Genomic DNA, 21,817 nt, shown 5'->3' with positions numbered 1-21,817 from the left:
TTTCTGTGTCACCACTATGTTGACTTACAGATGTGGGAGAAATAATTCAAATATTTTACATTTTAAGGAGTGTTTTACAACCCAAACCACCCTTTTTTAAAAAGTTGTTTTCTGAGTAAGGCTTTTACTGAATGAATCTGAGGCGTGAAATTTGCAGGATGGACACATCCTTAGAGTGAGATATAGAAAAGAAGAACTCTGACTGAAAGTAGGTCTTAACGAATGAGCCACCGAAAAAACAAAACAAAGGGGGATGGGAGGTTAAAAATCTGACAGACTAAAGGAAGGTAGAATATCTGTCAGTAGGATTAAAAGACTGAAAAGTGAAGAGAAGAGGCAGAGCCCCAAAGAAAGTAGTACAGAGCTAGTCTGTGGCACCCATGTGCTTATAATTTTGAATTTGTTGGCACAAGGCAGATAAGAGGGGTGCAGAGTGGGCGGGGTCTCAAGGAGTCTGACTCAGCCAGGGTTCTTCCTAGAAGCTCCCAGGTAGCACATGCTTGCTACATGACTCTTGAAAAAGGTGCAACATATTCCCCTCTTATGTATGGCCAACTACAGTACTAGCATGCTGGCTTGTGTAGAGGGAGGGTGCACAGCCATCACTTCCCTCTCCCTCTCCCCTTTTCAGGCACCTAGCTAGCAACCATGGGGCAGATCCTTGGCTGGTGTAAATCGTCATAGCGCCACTGACGTCAATGGAGCTATGACAATTCACACCAGCTGAAGAATTGCCCCCATGAGTTTCCTAGTAACAAGCAGGGACTACACTTCCTGCCAGGATTCTGGTCTCACCTTGCCCAGGGTGCAAGAACAGGAGAAAACTCCTTGCACCCTCCCTCAGCTTTCCCACATGCACTGGGGCAGGCCAGAATCTGACCCAGGGTATCGTGTTTCTCTCAATGAGAGTTCCCTGCATGTAGTGAATGTGGAATATTGGAGCAGGGATCTGCCATGTGGATCTGTAACGGGAATTTTATCTTGAAACTCAAAATTAAATCTTTTGTCAATATTGTGTATTCTAAGAGTGATTAAAACATATTCTGTATAATTCCAATTCACTTAATTTATTAAGCTAGTGTGAAAAATGAAAACACTCAAAACTTCATATCTGCAAGAAATAAGGGAGTAAGTTTCATGGTTTGCATGTTTTTATCTACAACATCAATAAGTAACAGCGCAGCTTCCATAAATGAAGTGAAACAAATGGATTCATTTTACAAAACTAGAACCGTATATACTCGTCCATAAGCCAAATTTTTGTAGTGAAAAAGAGAAGCACCAGAGAAGGGGGTCAGCTTATGAATGGGTATAGAGAGGGAGAGGTGGGACACAGCCCCTCCCCCCAATAGAGGAAGCAAGGAGAGGCAGCACAGCCAGCAGAGCCAGAAAGGAAGAGGCGGGGCCAGAGTCTCTCCGCTTCTGGCCACGCTGCTCTCCCCCCAGCCTCCAAAGCAGCTGCAGCTCCGGGGCTGGCCAGCTGCAGCCGTGCCGCTCGGCCCCGCCCCCCAGAGCAGGCTGTGGCCGCGCCACCCGGCCCACTGGAGCACGCTGCGGCCATGCCACCCGGTCTGGCCCGCCGGAGCAGGCTGCAGCCGTGCTGCCCAGCCTGCCGGAGCAGCTCCAACCAGGCCAGAGACATCCTCCCCTGACCCTCCCCAGATAAGGTGGGAAGGGATGAGGAGAGTGTGGGTGTCCCGGTCTAGGGGTGGGGTCATGTGGGGGGTGGTCACAGGGGTTACTCCCCTGACCCCCAGCGTCTCCCCCCCAAAACATTACCCTACCAGTTGCTGTCCCGGCCCGTCAGGGTAAGCAGCTGGCGCGCCGGGACACTTTGTTTACTTGGGTTTACCTCCATGCCTGCGGACGCTCAAGGTAAACAAACCATCTCGGCCAGCCAGCGGCTTATCCTGATGGCCCGGGAGCCAAAGTTTGCTGACCCCTGAATTATAGGGTCGGCTTATGAACGGGTTATAAAAATTTTCCATTTTTACTTATCCATCTTGGGAGGGCGGGGGGGTCGGCTTACAAATGAACTGGCTTATGATCGAGTATATACGGTAAATGTAGAATGACCAGTAAAATTTTAAACAAAATTCACTCTACTTTTTCAGAAAATGTGATTAAATAACTAATGTGCAATCTAAAATGATTACAGTGCAATGTGCCTTGGAAACACAGGTATGGGTGCCACACTAAACAGCATCGCAGCTGTTCACATACAATACTTTCTCAATGCCACCAGAAGCAAGTCTTTTTTCTTTAAAGTGTTTAACAGGAAGAAGTGGTCTACCAAGCACATCACATGACCTAAACATTCCTGTTTGTAATCAGAAAACATCTAACAGGAAGCACTAACATGTTCTTAAGCAAGATTACCATCTCTGCATCTCCAGTCTGGTCTCAGCTGAGTTGATGGCATTTAAAATGGACTGAAAACTGGATGAAGGACTGTATACAAAGAGGAATGATAAATGGCAAGGTATCATGTTTGGGGAAGATGTCTAGTGGGATGCTGCAGGGATAAGTATTAGGACCAGTTATATTTAAGTTTTCCTAATGATCTGGAAGAAAAGATCCAAAACCAGACCATTAATTAAATGCAAATTATTATTATTACTAAGCTGCAAAGTGTGCAGATCATGAGGATAATGAAAAGTTATAGACTGGCCAGAATAATAACAATGTAAATTTAAGCCTAAAAAATACAAACTGATATATCTTGGGATAAATCATCTGGAACAGATTGAGTGGAAGGATATACTGTATTTGGAGAACATTAATGCCAAAAAATACCTAGGAGCAACAGGAGTGAACTGAATACATGATGTAGTTGCAAAATGCCAATGCAGATTTCAACTGTGGAGAGTGAGTGTCTCAGTGCTGCGAGTGGGGAGTCTCTCTGTAGATGACACTGGGAATATTGGGCAGATCATTACAAAATAAAACTCTAAAAATAAGGAATAATTTATTTAAAAAAAAACCCAAAATAATATACCATATCCTCCAGTCATCGTGCACACACAGCTCCTTCTTTGTGTGTGGGGGTGTGAGAGAGAGGCTACAGGAATGGATCCATGAAAAGTACACATAGACAATCCAGATGACAACTAATGGGATTATAATTGTCTGCAAGTATTCAAAGGGCATAAAAAGGAAAGAGAGATTGTGTGAGTAACCCAAGGGTGCATAATGATGACAGGAGTAATGGGATGACACTGCACAATGGAAAGTTTAGATGATCATCAGAATATTTTCCAAACATAGGGCTAGCTCATGCCACCAAGTTCCCTGTGTGGAGGGGACCCTTTGGGCACAGATTTCACCCCTCCCATGGCGGAATCAGCCAACCCTATGCAGTTTTCTCCCCATTCCTAGGACATCATGGAGGGCCTTTTGTGCAGGTGGGATCCATGGGCAGAGAGGCACTGGGTGGGCTAGAAATAGAGGCAGAGTGGCTCCATGTTGGGCAGCAGTGGTGTTAGGGGGGATGGATGTTGTCCCACCTCTAGCTTCATGGAGCTTACCTGGAATAGATTCAACATTATCTGTATTATGCAGAGCCCAATCTGTGGCAAAAACCAGCCCTCAAGGAGACTTCCTTAGGCAAGCTATAGCCTGGAGGAGGGGAAAGGGGAAGTGCTTCTCAACTGTGTTGTGATGGGGGAAGGGACTCACTTTGAATTTGTGTTTGATAGTCCATTCACGTGTCTTGCTAGACAGTACACAGCCCTTGAGAAGACTATGCATTGGAATGGGGATGGACAAAATGACCTATCAAGTCTTTTCCATATCTAATATCTGGGATTCTCTTACTAAGTGACAAATAAATAAAATACTGTTTAGTCAAGGGAGTTGGAAGAAAACATAGCAGAAGCAAACAGGCAACACAGGAACATGTGGGTGGGTTGGGGGGTGGGGAGGGGCATCGGCCGCTCAAACATCTCTAGCCATATATGAGATGGGTGCCATAGAAAAATAAACTCTGGCAAATAAAGCAAAACAAGCGAGGAAAGAAAATGCATGGGTTAACAATTACAATCCTATTACAGAAATCAATGGTTCACCCTCATCTAGGATACTGTGCACTGTACTGTTCACCCCACCTCAAAGAGCACATTGCAGAACTAGAGGTGATTCAGAGAAGGGTGACAAGAATGATTAGGGACGTGGAAACACATTCATGTGAAGTCAGCTTGAAAAGATTGGGACTGTTTTCCATAGACAGGAGATAAATGAGGGTATGTCGACATTGCAATCACAGAGTGTGACTGCAGTTTGTGTAGCTATCCCCAAGCTAGCTTTCATCTAGCTAGCTCGGTTACCAGTAGTCATGAAGCCGCAGCAGCATGGGCGTCAGTGTGGGCTAGCCACATGAGTGATTACTCAGAGTTCTGGGTGGGTTCATACAGCCCATGCTGAAGTGTGCACCACCCCAGTTTCACTGCCGTGGTGCTCAAGGTAGCTAGACTAAAGCTAGTTTGGGTATGTCTACATGAGCTGCAACCACACCCCATGACTGCAGTACAGAGATAGCCTAAGAAAGAACATGATAAAAATGCATCAAATTATGAATGGGCTAGAGAAGGTAGATTGGGGTTATCTATGTCATAACTAGGACCCTACCAAATTCACGGCCATGAAAAATGAATCACGGACCTTGAAATCTGATCTCCCCCGTGAAATCTGGTGTTTTGTGTGCTTTTACCCTATACTATCAAGATTTCAGAGGGGAGACCAGCATTTCTCAAATTGGGGGTCTTCACCCAAAAGGGAGTTGCAGGGGGGGTCACAAGGTTATTTGGGGGGGGGGGGCGGTCGTAGTATTGCCACCCTTACTTCTGTGCTGCCTTCAGAGCTGAGCTCCCAGCCAGCAGCCGTTGCTCTCCAGCTGCCCAGCTCCGAAGGCAGCACCGCCGCTAGCAGTAGCGCAGAAGTAAGAGCAGCAGTACTGCAACCCCCCTACAATAACCTTGAGACTCCCCTGCAACTCCCTTTTGGGTCAGGATCCCTACAACTACAACACCATGAAATTTCAGATTTAAATAGCTGAAATCATGAAATTTATGATTTCTAAAACCCTACCACCATGAAATTGACCAAAATGGACTGTGAATTTGGTAGGGCCCTAGTCATAAGACAAAAGCAAGGGAACAGCCAATACAACTTAAAAGGTGAAAAATTCAAAACTGATCAAAGGAAATACATTTTCACACAACACCTAATTACACTGTGGATCTCATGGCCACAGAAGGCCATTCACTCCAAGAACTTAGCCAGATTCAAAGAGGGGTTGGACATTTATATGGACAGCAAGAGTTAACATTGAAACAGATATGAAACTGCATGGTTCAGGTGTTGATCCAAACTAACTATTAGAAATTAATGTGAGATCTTCATAGGGGGCAGATTATCTCGAACAGTGGCCCTAACCAGATGATTCAGAGACAGGATACTGGTCTAGTTAGACAACAGGTCCGTTCCATTGTGGCCATGCCTACGTTCCTAACAGTGATACAATAGATGAGAAGCGTTTAGGAAAGTTCTGTGGGTAAAACTCTGATTTCACCTACAGGTCTATGTGCACCAAGTTTGAAGATCCTAGCCAACTGTCTTTTGAACCATGATCTCTCGACTGCACAGAGCTTTAGTCCTAGAATGTCATTCTCTATGGAGGGGAGCATTCAGAAGGACTGTAGTTTTGCAGAATTCACCACAGAAGAGGATGGTAACAGCTCAGTTAGATCCCAGCTAAAGAGGCTAAAGTTTTAGAGTGATAGTGTTGATGGCAGCTGCCTCCACTGTACCAGTCTTTCAAGATCATGAGTTCTCAACCAGAGGGTCACAACCAGGTCTGAGGATTGGGTGTCATAATCCCCCGTCTCTTTCTTTATGTCTAACAGGATGGGGGATCCTGGAACTCTTTTCTCTTGTAACATGGGGTCATGGTATGGAAAAGATTGAAAACCATAGTTGTAGATTGCCAAGATGACTAGCTTCCAGCATTGCTATTTCCTTAACATTCATAGCACAGCATTCTCCAAGAAAATGGCTGCACACACAATTAATGCTGAAAACAGTCACCTAGCCTATTCTTCTAGGAAGTATGGAGTACCAGTGAGACTTGCATTAGCCACAGCTAGAAAAAAAAAATCCACAGAACTGCATATTTTTCCTGGGGAGGTGGGGGACATTTCATAACACTGTTCATGACAGATGGGAAGCCAACATATTAGAGCAGTTGCATTAAGTTTGTGGTACAAGTGGCAAAGTAGACTCTAGCTAGGGTAGTTTAAGAGCAAGTTTAAAAATGCTTCCCGTTACTGGCCTTAAAAAAATCAAAATGACATATCAAAACAGTGATGTGGAAGAGTCCTTTTCTTAAGCAGATTTGTGGCACTACAGCTTCCTCAACTGACTATCTCTGAGTAGAAAATTTGACAATGTTTCCAATTACCATTGTTTAGGTCAGTGATACTCAGACTGAGTGGCTCTTCAGTGTCTCTACTGTGGCTCTTTGCAGCACAGGATATTAAAACACTGTGTGATTTAAGTATTAACCAGTCTAAGTTATTAACCAATCAGGATGCTTTTATTAGGTTATTAACCAATTGTAGCTGATAAAATAATACTTGGTCAGTGTGACGGAATCCCCAGGGTGCAACCTGGAACTGGGGTACTGCTGGGCCCCCTTAGCTCTCCAGCCGTTTTGTCTCTCACAATGCTTTGCTAGTGACATGCAGCAAATCCCTCCAGGGGCTGTCATCATTCAGCACAACAGCATATGCAACCCCACACCCAGCTAGATTGCATGAATGCTCCCAGAGCCACTCACGAATCACATGGAGAAAGGCACCAGCCAATTCCCCACAGCTCCCCAGCCTTACACAACAGAGCAGTATCATCTTGCCCTGGTGGGAAGCCTGACCAGTGTAAGTTTATTACCCACTATGCCCCTCCCTCAACGTGGAGAGGACATGCACTAGCCTTTGTAACTGAGCTGAGATTTCTCAAGCACTTCAAGCAGAACACACTGTTTTAGGTAAAATATAAAACAGGTTTATTAACTACAAAAAGATGGATTTTAAGTGATTATAGGAGATAGGCATAAAAGGTCAGAGATAGTTACCAAATAAAAGATAAGTGCACAATATAAATCTTAAACCTTATTACACTAGGCAGTATTTAGATCAAGCAATTTTCTCACCCCACTGGATGTTACAGTTTGTAATACACAGGTTTCTCTCTTAAACCTGGGACCAGTCTCCTCAGTTGAAGTTCTTTGTCTTCTCAGCATCCTTGGTGCTTCCCGCATAGGTGGGGGAGGAGAAAGGCCAAAGCATGATGCCACTATCCCCTATTTTATATCCTTAGTCCATGTGCCTAGAAGACACTTGCCCAGACATTCCTGGTGGGCTTTGGTGAGTCACAGGGTTGAGAAATCCTCCTGGTGGTCTTGTGCAACTGAGTCATAGAGCTGAGCAGTTCCCATTGTGTGGTGCTTGCACAACTCTCATTGAATTGTAAATTCCTTGATTACAATTCCCCTGCGGATTAATGGTCGATTAACACCCTCCTGGGAACGGTTAGCAGTAGAGACTCTCAAACATACAACATATTTCAGTAGCAACCATACAGCAAAGTCTCATAATTTCATACACACTAATGATAGACATATTTGGACAGAACAACAGGTTTCAGCAGATCATGACCTTTCATATATCTTATATGGCGTGCTTTGTATGAAATATCACAACCATATATGAATGACGAATATGGGGTTTGCAGGGTGCTATTTTGAGCTACATTCTGTCACAGCCATTTTGCTCTGAGAAAAAAAAATTTAAACATTTCCCGTCATACTGTTCAAATATAAATACATAGTATTATAATAAATAAAACAAATTCACTCTACTGTGACTTTTTTGGGTAATGTTGATCACTAATTTGGCTCCTGAACCACTGAGGTCTGAAGATCACTAGTTTAGGTCAACATGTGCTATGAATAAGGCTAAGATTTAGTCATGGGTATTCAAGAATTCATGGCCTGTGACCTGTCCATGACTTTTGCTATATAAATACCCCTGACTAAAACTTAGCAGCTCCTGGGGCCCCAGGCACTGCTGCTCTGGGGGGCCCCAGGACAACGCTGCTGTGGGGACGTGCAGGCCGACAGCTAGCCCCTGCACTGGCCACGGGGGCTGAGTGCCCCCAGCCATCCCTGCTCTGAGGCACCAGGGACTGCTGCTTAGGTGCTCCCCAGGGCCAGCCACCCCAGGACTGCTGCTTGGGCGCTTCCCGGGGCCAGCCACCCTGGGACTGCTGCTTGGGCGCTTCCCGGGGCCAGCTGTCCAAGCAGCGGCCAGTGTAGCTGGCCCTGGGACAGTCCCCGGGACCACTGCTCGGGCGCTCCTCAGTGCTGTCCCCGGGACTGCTGCTCAGGCACTCCCCAGGGCCAGCTGCCCCGGGCCACCCAAGCAGCAGTCGGCACCTGGCCTCGGAGCAGCCCCCTGGACCGCTACTCAGGCACACCACAGGGCCAGCCACCCTGGCGCCACATGAGCTGCAGCCGGTGCGGCTGGCCCTGGGGCTGCTCCAGCAACATTTGCTCCTCCATTGGAGCTCCAGCAACAATGCTCCTCCATTGCAGCTGTGAAAGTCACAGAGGTCGCGGAAAGTCACGGATTCCGTGACTTTCCGTGACCTCCATGACAGAATCGCAGCCTTAGCTATGAATAAGCTTGCTGTATATTGCTTCAGAGACCAGTTGGATCACAATTCTTCATGAACATTGCAGGGAAGTTTTTGACTAACGTCCTGTAGGCCTGTGTCATCCCAATTCTCAGGGGGTGATCCCAGCATGGGGGAATGCTTGACAATTAAGTCCACAACTTGTACCCTGCTGTCTACTCCACAATTACACACCCAGAAACAAACATAGAACATCAAGAGAAGAGCATCAGAAATGCCCATGGATGCTACCCCTATAGCACAGAAACTGGGTATGCAATTTTGCTTCTGTATTTGAAGGCCCAGAGAGACGGAGGAGGACAAAGGACTATTTAAATGGTTTCCCACAGAAGCTGGAGCCAGCAAAGTGGCTATAGCCAGAAGATGGGAAAGGTTGGAAGAAATCCCAACCACTGCCAGGCAGCATAGGGAGTAGGTCTGGGTGGTGAATAGAGTGGAATATTTCAGCTGCAGTGGATGGCCACTCCTTGGTGTAATCTGGAGCCCAGGGGTCAGAGAGTGACCAGGGTCTGCTGTACTACCTGGAGCTGGCGAGCAGAAAGCCCCTGAGACAAGGGGAGATCACAAAGCTGGGGCACTGTCTGAACCTGGTGAAGGCTAAGGGACTAATTTGTGTTGTTTAAAACTTTGCTTTGGATTCTCTTGCTGATGTTCAGAAGGGGAGAATTTCTGAAGTGTTATGCCACATCAAAAAACAACATCACTCAGTGAAAGAGGGGAAAGTAAGGTACAGGGCACCTGAGGAGTGTCTGTGGAAGAAGACTTGTTTACAGAACCCCTTTTACACAGTAATATCTCTACCTAGGATCAATTTTAGTGTGGATTTCAGTCTCAGAAAAGCACAGAATTTTTCTTGTGTGTCGCTAACAGCCTAGATCATCTTATTTCTACCTTGTAATTGAATTCTCTCTCTTAAACTGATTATATGCCCACAAGCATAGGGTGTGAATGAGTGGAGAATTGTGTTTTGGTATTATTTTACACCAAGTGGAAATGACTACAGAAGGTGCAAGACAGTGTGGAATTAAACTCAAAATTATTAGGGTCCTCCCCCCCACCCCAAAACTCAAAATAGTGAAGGTTTGATAGCAGTCAGTAAATAACCTGGAGTCTGGTTGCATCTTAAAGACTAACAGATTTATTTGGGCATAAGCTTTCGTGGGTAAAAACCTCACTTCTTCAGTTGCACCCACGAAAGCTTATGCCCAAATAAATCTGTTAGTCTTTAAGGTGCCACCAGACTCCTTGTTGTTTTTGTAGATACAGACTAACACGGCTACCCTCTGATAGTAAATAACCTGTGATTCTGAATTTCTTCACACATTTTTCCTCAATGTTTTTAGGTACTTCACAGTTTAGTGTTGACTAAAACTTGTTGTGTTACTTGTTTTCCCTCTAAGTTCCCATCTCTTACTGAGCACCCTCAGTATCTTCTGGTGTAGAGACCATGTTATATGCCTGCCACAAAGATCTGAAGAGTTATCACAGTTCTGATTTGACGACAAATATTAGTGGATTACCCGAATAGTAGGGAAAGAGAGGAGAGGGATTGGGGAGGGAGGGAGAGAGAGAGAGAAAATGAGGGGAGGAATCTGGGGACCAGCAAGAGATAAAGAGGATGGTGAAAAACTAAAAAGAGAACAGAGGGACACAGATTGTAAACAAAATACTGAGGGTGGTGGCAAGGATATATAAAGTAAAGACGAGAGAAGGGAGGAAAAAAGTTACTGTACAAAAGAATTATATATAGGAATTCCCATGCTGGATCTGACCAATGGTTGATCTAATCTGGTGTCTTGTCTCCAATCATGACTGGTACCAGATGCTATTAGAGGTAAGCACAAGAAACCCTATAATGGACAATTATGGAACAATCTGCCTATAAAAAAATATCTTCCTAATCCCAGACTGTTAGTAACTGGTTTATGCCACAAAGCACTAATTTATCTTATGTAACTGGATGTTCTCTAACAAGGGAGACAAACTCAGGAAAGATGGAGGAAAAGACCCAAGATATAATGCAGAAAGTATTAAAATAGGAGTGTGGGGAAAAGGGAGAAACCAAATCCAAAGAAAATGTAATAAGTGTGTGTTTTTAAGTGTATACAGAATCCAATGCCAATGTTAATGGAGCATTATTTGTTTCAGTTTCGTTTATGTGCACCAAATACTGTGCAGACACTTTCACTAGCAAAGTGCATAGGTTCACAGTGAGCAGGGGGCATTAGTGGGGCAAGTATTCTGAACCCTCACTAGCAGGCTTAGTAGTTCTGGCTAGCAGGGACTGGGTAAATGTTCATGTCTTGTATTATATCAGCTTGGATAGGCTATCCCCACCATCAGGAAAATGAGGTACTGAACGGCTCTGGGGGGGACTCAGGCAATGGCTACTAAGGGAGCTGTGCTGCTATGGGGAAACATGGAGTCATTACAAAGGGACATCCCATCTGAAGGAATATCTGCATAGTTGTGCTTGGGTTGCAGGCTATGCACCCTCTGCAGAGCTGCAAACTGCTCTGGGGAGTATGTAGAGGAAATTTTGAGGAGGACCACATGGCTTTTCCGACAGAATTTTCCCCTTCATACCTCCCCCGCCCTCCTTCTAGATAGAGGGGAATGGAATGATTGTTCTGGAAAGAGCCAATGATTATGTGGTGGTGGAAGGGAGGCTATTAGAGACACACCAGAAGGGCTCTGCCCAAGCTTATATAAAGACACGATCCACACCACTGAAAGTGGGATTAAAAATGCCTTAGCTTTGGTGCTGAGTCCATTCTTACAACTGACCTATCCTAAACCCACTGACTCTTCTGCCCGTGCTGTACTAGTGCTATGTTATCAGGATTACTGGCTTCCCTTCTGGCAGCAAACTACAAAACCAAACTGCAGCTGCTGCAGTTATGGGTGTGTTCTACTTCCATGCCCATTTGTAGTGCACACCCTTACTTGTTTACAATGATGGCTTATCTCCACAAGCATTTTCCCCCCTGAGCCCTGGCCTCCCAGATACCAAACTTGGTCAAAAAAACACAGCTGAAGGGGAGAAAAACCCTCTGTTCTGATAGACTACATAGCTTTCAGAAATGGACCTAACTCTTACCTCAAGAGAAAAAGCTGTTTGTTTGTTTGTTTGACCTTACAGTCAAACTGACAGTAACTACATCAGCATTCAGAAAGAGTCTTCTGGCCAATGCTGCTGATGCATCCTTATTGTTTCTGTGTTGTGATAGAATCCTAACAACAGTGAAGGGGGGAAAGGGGGGAGAAGCTAATAATTTAAAAAACATCTATTCTGCTTTCCAGGCACACAGAAGCACAGTGGGGAAAGTAACAAATACTTTCCTCATGGATTGTATTTTCCAAATGGACAATCTACCCTAAATTCTCAATTACTGAGAGACAATCTTCACTCACTGATATATTTGCTTTCCACAACCAACTCTCTGTGTAACTCTTCATGCATGATGTACCCAAATACTTGGATGCTAATATCTAAACTGTATTCTTAAATTTATTTACCTAAATTGGGGTTATTGCTGATTTTGTTTTTAAAGTAATAAGATACATATAGTGCTTACTTTGTATTTTTGGATAATCCAAGCACTATACCCAGATATACAGACACTCTTTTCTCAACCTATGTATTATATAATTTTTTAACATTCGCTTAAATAAAATTTTTAAATCTGCTCTGGCACTGCCTAGCTGCTAAGGAAACAACACTCTCATACTTCTGTAATTAGAAGATTTTATGAACACTGTTCTAATGCTCACCACTCTTGTTCGTATCCTGACCCCCAGCAAGTCTACATCACTCCATACCCACTTTATTCCAAACAGCATCTCTCAGGCTTCTATATGCCACATGCCCTGCTTCTTTTCCTTGAAATCTCTCCTCCTTACCCACCCTTTTCCATAGTCCTTCACACTATGATCCTCCAGTTAATTCTAAGTATTAACGTTTTTTACAGGAAAAATAGGTGCTAATATGATCTGTACCGCCCAAGAAAGTGCACAAGCTTCTTATGTTTGCCCTCCCTCCATCCCACTTGTCTTTTTATCTTGCCCAGAGTCCTCTCGTCATGATCTGGAAGCTGTTAATCATGATCTGTTTCTACTGGAAGCTATGCAAGGGAGAAGTTGTATTTTTACTCACCGTGAGAAGCAGCCTGCAAACCCATGTGCTATATTCAGCTGTTAAATAATAATCACTTTGAGTCAGAAAGTACTAGAGGTCAAAAACACTACTTTAAATAGATGGGGTTGCATTCAACCCTGCTCTGTGTACAGCATAAAACAGGTGCAGGGTAACAGCAGAAAGTCTGCTCACACCAGAACCCTGCAGTGTCTGCAACCTCTTCTCCATCAGAGGGACTTATAGGGGCTGTGCTGGCTGGGGATGGCCAGGAAAATCAGATACGGTACGTGAACCTCTGGCGATATGATAAGCCTCTGGGTACTGGCAATGCATCTGACTGAAGCATGAGAATCTCCCAGGTTCAAAAATAACTTTGTATCTTTGTCTCCTCTAACATAACTGTAAAAAAAAATTATTTAAAAAAGTTGCATAAGAATTTTGTATTTGTGATAGCTGCTTGCTTGTCAGTGCTGGAGGCCATTATTCGCAGGTCAGATACAGGACAAGCACCCAGAGGAGCTTCATGCTGGTCTGCTAATGTTCCCTCCAGGGCCTAGTGGGTGCACAACTCTAAGGGCGGAGAGTAGCTCAGTCCATATGTAGTCAGCCATCAACCTTGTTTTTGAGGGTGGCAAAAAGGGTACTAATTTTGATGAAGGCTTTTTGCAATGGGGGGCCCTGGGAACTGAACTGAGTCCACCAAAATAACTTCACTTCTCTGCCATGAGGTTGGTAAACTTTCAGTTGCTACTAATGTGCGCTGGGCTCTTACAAGCAATCCAGAGGTGGAAGGCTCGGTGCCCCATTACCAGTCTTCTGTCCCCTTCCATCAGATGGATTCACTAGTTATCTAATTTTAAAATTCTGGACTGAGGAGACTGCTTGTTTCCTGGAGTCTATGAATAAAGGTACCTGTTGGGGGATGGGGCAGAGTGCTAGAAGTCACATCTTTCATTCCCTAAATTACCTTGATAATGCTCCTGAGTGGAAGTCAGGCAAAGCCTGCACCAGACCTTCTGCTCTAGCTGCTCTCTCACCACCATGGACTAGCAATGCAGCTAAAGTCAGATTTACCCCGCCTTCTGTAGCCTCTCCCTGACAGGCACAGGATGATAAAGTGTCCACTGAAGTGCTAGTTTATCACTGGGATCATCTGAGGACAACGGGAAACTTTCTGTTGTCAGGGACATGAGGGACAGTGGCAACAGATGCATGGCATGTATTAATACTTATTCATATTTTCCATGCAGCGTCCATCATTTTAATAGTAACAGTCATGAGAATGTAACCACATTCATAGTGTGAGTGAAAAAGCACTTCAGAGAAGAAGCCCCCGTAAGAAGTGTCCCTGCCTGTTGAGGGGTGGGGACTCTAAAATTTCTGAACAGTAACTGGGAAAACATTTTAGCTGCAAATATTTTGACTGCCCTCTCCCTTCCCAGGGCCATCACTCCTCTGTCTATAAGTCCCTTCCCCCCCACTACTTTTGATGTGCTCTGAAAAGTTTGCCCAGTGGCCTTCAAATCCCTTTCCTGTCTCTCCTCCATACCAAATGGCTGTTCCTTCAACCTTGCTCTTCAATGGCTACTGAGTGCTCACTCCCCTGAAGCAGCCAACTCTGGGGGACTTCCAGGTGTGCCCATGGTCTCCCTTGATCAATAACAGTTATCCTTTGAGGACCTACACATCAGATCCCATTGCCCTGCACCCGGTGCAGTCATTTACACCAGCGCAAAGTGAGTTGGAATCATTACCATTCTGATTTCGTAGAGCTTTAGAGTCCATTTTACCAGAGTGCAAATGACCACACAAGTTGGTAAAACTAAAGCAACTAAATCCCAGAGAGATGTTCTGGCTAAATCACATTCTTAGAGCAGAATTTAGCCCTTTCCTGTTTTTCATGTTCCATCAGGACACAGAAGAAAGCACATAGCGGACACATCATGGAGACAGTTTGTAGAGGCTGCTCAAGGCCCGACACATGGTTAAGTTACAGGTAGTGCAGTAAAGTGTTAAAAATGAAATGCAAACAAAACTTTTTTTACATAGTGAACAGAGGTAGCCTTGGCTTCAAAAGGCATCAGCACTTGCTTGAGGATGTTGTGCACTAAGCGATCAGGATTCCCATCAACAATTTGCAGCAAGAGTTAAAATACAAATTACTCAATTCAAATCTTTAAGGTTCCTGTCAGTTGTTTGATTCCAGCCACCAGAACAGCTTGTTACTATTGTAGCATTCACAGGGAGTGTTTAAAGAAAAGAACAAACAATACCCCCACTACACATTTTCCAGCCATACATACTTAGTCTAGATAGAAATCTTCTCAAAATCTAAAACAGGGTTGTTCAACTATGCATCTTACTTTGTTGATTGCCTGAAACCTCCCCCAGACAGTCACAGCCCATACTGCAGAGTTAATTATCTCCATTTGACGTATCTAGATATTGCAGATGAAAAATACATCTTGAAGGGACACTTGCACAAAATGTGTGTTCTAACGTACTGAACGCCCATTGGAGGAAATGGTGTTTTTAATTAAAAAATGTGCAGGGGAAAAAGAGTGAATGTTCCTGGAAAAATCTGAGAATTTTTAAAGAGCAATGTTTCTACTGGGTTTCAGATTATAACTATTTCTACATGCTGAGGGTTATATTTTATCCTTTATCTTTGTGCAGATCTCTCAGTGTGGAGTCTCATATTACCAAGCTTTCACTACACTAAAAACAAACATCTGTGCCTAAATGGCATGAACCGGGAGTATCTTCCCTGAATTCAGTGGAATTGAACCTGCACAAAACTGATGTGAGGGTGGACTAATCCTTGGTTACATTGACCAGTATATGGTGTAGTAATATTTTACAAGAATACCATGTAGCATTATCACTAATTTAAATACTAAACAACAATTGACAAATCACTTTAAAAGTATATGTTGTGATGTGGTGGTGTTAGTTTTTCTTCTCAGCTAACAAAATTCAGTCCTTCACACCAGGTCTTCCAGCCATTGGTGTGAATTTAAGGGAGTTCTACTAAATTCTAATTAAATTCTTACAGGATACTAAGAGCCATTTCAATTAAAAGAAATGAAACAAAAAGCAGAAATGTGAAGTCATGAGCTTGCTGATGAAAACAAAGGAAGTACCTTTTCTTCAAAACAGAAAGGTATTGTTAATCAGGGTACATGACAATTACAGTGGCTTAATGGAAAGTGCTGCCTTACATTTTACATAACTGTAATGCAATGATATTCATATATAAAATTCTACAGAGCACGTTCAGCCCTGGGATAACAGGGTTCAATTCCCATTGACTTCAATTAATTGTGCCCACTTATGCCAGGGTCCAATCCGATCCCCACAGTAAACAAAGTAGCACTTGCACCTATTTAGGCCATGCCAGGTTTGGCTTATTATTATTTGTGTCTAGAAGCCCTATTCACGGATCAGGACCCCATTGTGCTAGGTGCTGTACAAACCAGAACAAAAATATGGTTCCTGCCCCAAAGATCTAACTTAGAGAATTTTTTCACTTCAAGGTCCCAGAAACAAAGGCAAGGTTTTCATCTCAAGGCCAAAAGACCAAAACATCAAGACACTTGATCACGGCCTTGGACAGACCAAGAGACTACCTACACATGACCAGTACTGTACAATTTTTTCTGTAACAGGACACAACTTTGCATAGCCAATAAATAAGAAATGTAAAATACTTAAACAAAAAAGACATTCCTAATTTAGCACTTCATTAAGATGATGGCATATATTTTACAGCTATGACACTGGGGACAAAAATTAGATTGAAACAAATAGTGAGTGACTGTAAGCATCAATATCATTCTACTAAAACAGAACATTATTGTAAAGATGCTATAATACTGAAACAATATGAGGTGTGAAACGTCATTAACTCTGACATTAATGGATTTATACATGAAACTGGTATTTGTTAAAAGCAGGGCTTTGGAGCGGAGCCCAGAGCTGAAGGGCAGAGCAGCTCCAGAGCAGTGGAGCTGCAGGTTTTTGCCTGGAGCTTGCTCCGGAGCTGGAGCCCTGGTTAAAAGTGAACATCTTAACCAAAACCAAGGATTTTGGGGAATTGCAGAAGGAACCAAAAACCAAGAGATAAATACCTGATCTAAAAATACTAAAAATGAAGTAGTTTGGGATTACACATCCAAGTTCGTATTTGGGTTCAGAATTAAACGAACCATGAAAATGAGCTTTCGTGGTTCAGCCTTCTTTCTAAAAGTGGTGTCCAGAGTTAAATGCCCGACTACATTTAATGTTAGTATTTCCTCAATAGGAACTGCAGAATCTAGCCCACAGAGAGAGAACTCTCCTTGAAGCATGCGTAATAAACATTAATGGAAATTAACTTGCAGAGAAGAACAGCACCTTTAACTACAAAAACAGAGTTCCTATAATACCAAATATTGTAAATCAAATGAAAACTGATATTACTATTACGCTAATAGATTTGACCTGGACACAAATAATTTGCTTGCCTTGCTCCATTATATGGTCTTAAATATAACTACTTTGCATGAGTAAGGTGAGGAGAACTTGCCCCTAAATGTTTTTCCAGAGAAGTAAAAGAGGAATCATTATTGTAGTTCTGTGAATTCTCTTAACCCATATTCATTACCATTTACTTAGATTGCCTCATGTTTTGCAAGCACAGATAAAGATGTACTCCCTGCCCTGAAGGATAGAGATACTAAACTTTTTAGATATCCTAAGCAGAATACAATCTTGAATTAATAAAGGCCTGTACTGGGTACTGAATGCCACAAGTAATTAACTCAGTCTAGAAAAAAGGGCAGTTTATTATTAAATCCAGCTAATAGTAACAATGATTTTTAAATGGGTCTTTTCCTCAGCTTGTATTTAAAAGAAGATTGTTTTTCTTCTTTGGTGCACTATACTCAGTTCTGTCCAGTTGATGTGTTCAGTGCAAAGTGTTCATCCTAACCACTGTGCATTTCTTTTATAACCCCAGGTATAGCATATTATGTATCTCTGAGTTTTAATCACCTAATATGCAATTTTAGGATCAGAGTCATCTGTCTGATTTCCATTTATAACAGGAGGAAAATTTAAAATAAGTTCCCCATAACGAGGAATTTCCACAGGAAACCACAGAACCATTTGCAGTAATGATCCCACCCCAACCCTTATTCACCAGAGAAGCCTTTATTCACACAGTAGCCCCCTTGACTTTATTGAGATCACTTGTCCTAGTAAGGCCTACATTGGTAGGTAACGGGTACAGGGTTAGGCCCTCTTGTTATTTAACGTTTATATTGCAACAATGCCCGGAAGCCACAATGGGGCCAGGGCCTCACTGTGCTGGGGCCATACGTGATGCCTTATGCTTATAGCACCTTTTGATCAGGGGATCTCAAAAGCTCTTTATAAAAGGGGAGGGGGAGTAAGCAGCATTATTCTCCCCCATCCCACAGGGGTCATTCCCACCATGGCAGAGAATGATCGCAGGGACATGGGGCTCTCTCTCATCGTTCCTCCCTGGCTAAATACTTGGCCAGCTAGTGCCACGTCTTGGTTTGTTTCTCCCCGGGCATGACTCTCCTGCGCTCTGCCCGGCAGGCGCCCGCCTGTCGAAACAGAGCTGCTGGAACCGATGCGCTTGCTGCAACTTCCGCGGCAGGAAGCTTGGCAGAGATGGCGAAACAGCCCGCGGAGAGGAGCGCGCACTCCCCCCGAGCGGCGGACAGGTGGCTGGGCGCGGGCTGTCCCTGGGTGCCCGCTCCCTCCCCAGCCGCTGGGCTACCTACAGGGGGCAGAGCCCAGACCCCTTCTCCTGCGCCGGGTGGCTCTGCGCCCCTCTCCCCAGGGAGCCTCAGGACAAAGTCACCCTTCCCCGCCAGCAAGGGGGGTGGGGGCCGGTGACAGCCGCTGACTCTGGCAGCGGCCAGCTCCGCTCCTACCTTGCTGGAGTTTCCCCGGCTGGCCGGTCCGCCCGGGCTGGAGAAGGCGCGTCTGGCAGCGGGTGCGAGGAGCAGCGAGCGGCCTCGGATCACACAGCCCAGAGCCGGGGCTGTGCGTGCAACAGGCCCCCAGCTGCGTTCATTCACCTCTCGCCGGCCCCCACCCCAGGCACGCTGCTTTCCTCTCTGTGAGGAAGTGCTGTTGGCCTATCAGCTGCGCTCAGTGGGTGAATCGTGTCACGTTCAGCACCCCCACACCCAGGTACCCTGGAGAGAGGGACCCACCCCAGGCACAGCCAGGCCCCACACCCTGGGGCACGGACCCCTTCCCAGACATTTCGCACAAGCCCCCCAGATGCTGGGAGAAAAGGTTCCTGCCACTGCCCTGCACCCTCCTTTTGAGGAAAGCCAGACTCCCCCATTCCCAGGCTCCCTGCAAAGATTTCCCCCAAATCTGCTCTACCCATTCCTGGCCTCCCCAAATCCTGTGGAGGGGAAATACCTAGGCACTGCAAGGAACTCCCAGGTCCTGGGTGAAGGGGACTGCCAGTGATTAATTTGTAATGAAAGAGGTGCTAGGGCGCAAGCAATTTTTTTACTTTCATAACTGATGTGGCAAGCCAGAGGAGCAGGGGCTATGAATTGCCAAGCCTAGAGGTGCCGGGGCTCACCCCTGGCAAGCCCTGGCACAAATTAAGCCCTGGGGACTGCCCTACTCACTGCCCCAGATCCTCCTTCCGCTCCTTACCAAGCCACCCCACCCAGTTCTGGGTGAAGAGAGGCCCCCTACCTCACACCCCAAATACTGGAAACAGGGACCTTTCAGGAGCCTCTCTGCAAGCAATGTAGATCCTGGGGGAGAGGGACTCCCTACACAGCCTGCAATCTGCACCTACGCCCCCCAGAGAGAGGCCGCTCCCTCCTCACCCTCCCACAGCCCCAGTGGCAGGGGCCTGTCTGCTGCCTGTGCCCCTTGGGGTGGGAGGTAGGGGCACTTTCATTCTTGCAGGGGCTTGTTTCACCCTTGCTGCCCCATCTCTGCTTGCTGTGTGTGAGGCACCCATGCAGAGATGTTCCCCTTGGCTCTTTGCTTACTGAGATTTCCTGCTGGTCACACACATCTGCCACTGACCGCAAGAGAGCGAGAGCTCGAGAGCCTCCCGCTCCGGCATGCTGGGGCTGGGCATCCTCGCTCTCTGAAGTGAACGTGCACAGGACGGAAATGCCAGCAAACAAAGCATCAGCTGCAAGCTTTGCCTAGGCTGGGGGTGGATAGGGATCAAGCCAGGAGGGGAGTTGCACTCCCATACACAACACTGCCACACTAACCACCACGTGCGGGAAAGCCTTCACTGTTCCTACAGGGCACTGCACTGGTCCCTTCCCCATTCTCTCTCCCCTAAGCTGATTACTTCACCCTGTGACCCATCTTCCTTCCCCTCCTTTGCCTCTCTTGTTTGATCCTCTACTGTTTGATTCTCTCTGGTTTCACATGTAGCCCCTTAGAATGCCCCCTCCCTTGTATTGTAGCTTTTTCTGTTTCACTTCCTCAATCCTGCAAACATTTATACCTAATTTTAATAAAAAAAACAAGTCCCCATTGAAGTCAATGGGCCCGGTTACATGAGTCAAATTACTCACACACCTAAGCGTTTGCAGGATCGGGGCCTAAAACCATAAACTGAGGGTACAAAGTGCTGTCAAATGCACATAATAAACTGGGGGAATAGAGAAAATTGTCTTTCTTTCTTTTCTTTTTGTTACAATAATCCAAAGTGTTGCATGTAACTATAGTAGATCTACAATTTTCAGAGAGAAATGTGATTTTTTCCCCCCCAAGTTGGAGGTGCCCCTTTAAAAAGCATCTTCTTTGGAAAGAAACATCTAGTTACAGCTATGTCAATCATTGTTGGTGGATTTGGTGCATTGCAAATTGCTATCCTAAAAAGTACCTTAACTTGTTCACTGAATGGAAACAATTTTGCAGTGTGTTTAAACTTCATAAAAAGAAGTGTTTTAGAAAACAAAATGCCAACCCATCTTTAGGGTTGTTTATCATCTGTCAGAAAAGGGAATATAAATTAGAAAATTCAGCATGGCTGTTTCTGACTTGATGTTTTGACCTTTTTAGTTTGAATAGACCATAAGTGTTGAAAGAGAGTACCTGTTGCATTGACAGGATATTATAACTATTAGACTGAAAGCTAGCTAGAGTCCCAAAGTGCTTGTGGTTTACAGTTTTATTGTAATTTCAATAATAGCTGTAGTACTAAAACATTTAATTATAATGAATGTGATGGGGTGTCCACCCCACACATGCCCTGGAGGGGTTAAAGTGCTAGTTGGGTCAATTAACTCCCCAGGCTGCATCTGGAAGAGAAGAAAGGGAGCAGGGATTAATTAGATGAGGCTCAACTGGATGGGAACAGGTGGGGCCTCTATAAAGTCCAGAAGCTGAGAGAGAGGGAGTGTAGTGAAGTGGCCTGGCTCCCGACGGCCCCAGAGAGAGAGGAGCCAGAACAGCCACCCCCGTGGGCGGAGCCAAACCCAGAGAGGGAGGAACTAGAACTGCCACTCAAGTGGGCGGAGCCACCACCACCTGTTCCCGCCCCTTGACTTCCGGGGGGCGGGAACAGGTGGTGGTGGCTCCGCCCACTTGAGTGGCAGTTCTAGTTCCTCCCTCTCTGGGTTTGGCTCCGCCCACGGGGGTGGCTGTTCTGGCTCCTCTCTCTCTGGGGCCGTCGGGAGCCAGGCCACTTCACTACACGGCCCCCCCCTCAAGGCTGGTTCCCGTGCAGCGGGGCCAGCCCATTCCTCACCCCCCAGCCGAGAGAGGAAATCCGTGTTCGCGTGATCCTTAGCAGCTCGATGGCGGACCGTGAAGGCGAACGGCTGGAGGGCCAGGTACCACCGTTGCACCCGCATGTTGTGGTCCTTCATGCGGGCCAACCATTGAAGGGCGGAATGGTCGGTGACCAAG

At 45.3% G+C, this 21,817-nt stretch overlaps 1 protein-coding gene across 1 annotated transcript in view; it reads right to left on the bottom strand.

The window, feature by feature from the left end:
• APBB1IP (amyloid beta precursor protein binding family B member 1 interacting protein) overlaps positions 1-18,993 on the bottom strand; it is a 106,638-nt gene extending 87,645 nt beyond the window's left edge. The window contains exon 1 of the mRNA XM_065398802.1: positions 18,838-18,993. The gene's annotated coding sequence lies outside the window, so the exon portion shown is untranslated. The remainder of the gene's footprint in view (positions 1-18,837) is intronic.
• Positions 18,994-21,817: the final 2,824 nt, after the last annotated feature.

Source organism: Emys orbicularis, chromosome 2, assembly GCF_028017835.1.
Source record: "Emys orbicularis isolate rEmyOrb1 chromosome 2, rEmyOrb1.hap1, whole genome shotgun sequence".
Lineage (NCBI taxonomy): Eukaryota > Metazoa > Chordata > Testudines > Emydidae > Emys > Emys orbicularis.
The sequence above is the reverse complement of the archived record's forward strand: the minus strand, read 5'-3'. Positions and strand labels throughout refer to the sequence as shown.